Source organism: Haliaeetus leucocephalus, unplaced genomic scaffold (genome assembly GCF_000737465.1).
Source record: "Haliaeetus leucocephalus isolate CR32 unplaced genomic scaffold, Haliaeetus_leucocephalus-4.0 Scaffold932, whole genome shotgun sequence".
NCBI classification, from domain to species: Eukaryota; Metazoa; Chordata; class Aves; order Accipitriformes; family Accipitridae; genus Haliaeetus; species Haliaeetus leucocephalus.
In genome coordinates this window covers 5,917,741-5,918,145 of record NW_010973368.1, presented here as the reverse complement: position 1 = coordinate 5,918,145, position 405 = coordinate 5,917,741, and the positions used below count along the sequence as shown (strand labels likewise).

The 405-nt window shown below is 76.3% G+C and overlaps 1 protein-coding gene across 2 annotated transcripts in view; it reads right to left on the bottom strand.

The window, feature by feature from the left end:
• NRXN3 (neurexin 3) overlaps positions 1-405 on the bottom strand; it is a 984,457-nt gene that overhangs the window by 385,132 nt on the left and 598,920 nt on the right. The window lies entirely within an intron of this gene.

Here is a 405-nt window from a genome sequence, read left to right as displayed (position 1 = left end):
AGTGCGGGCAACTCGGCGGCGCAGGTGAGGCGCAGCCGGGGCGGCCGGGGAAGCGGCTCCGCGAATGGGCGAGCCGCATGCAAATGTCCCGGCCCCGACGAGCCAATGAGGGCGGCGGCAGCTCTCCGCAGAGGGACAGGCTGGCTCCGCGGGGAGGCGGGGCCGGAGGGCGGCACCGCCCCCGTCATTCATGCGCCGGTGCCTTACACACACGCGCGGCCCAGCCGGGCGGGGGGGGTGTCCCGATCCCGGTCCCGCGGCGAGGGCCTGCTGTCAGCAGCGGGCAACACCCCGGACCCCCAAACTGTTCGCAAAGGAGTTCTCAGCGCTGCCCCAGCGGAGGGGAGCGCCTCACGCCGCCCCGGGGAACCAGAGCCCGGCGGCCGCCCGCCCGCGCGCCAGGCT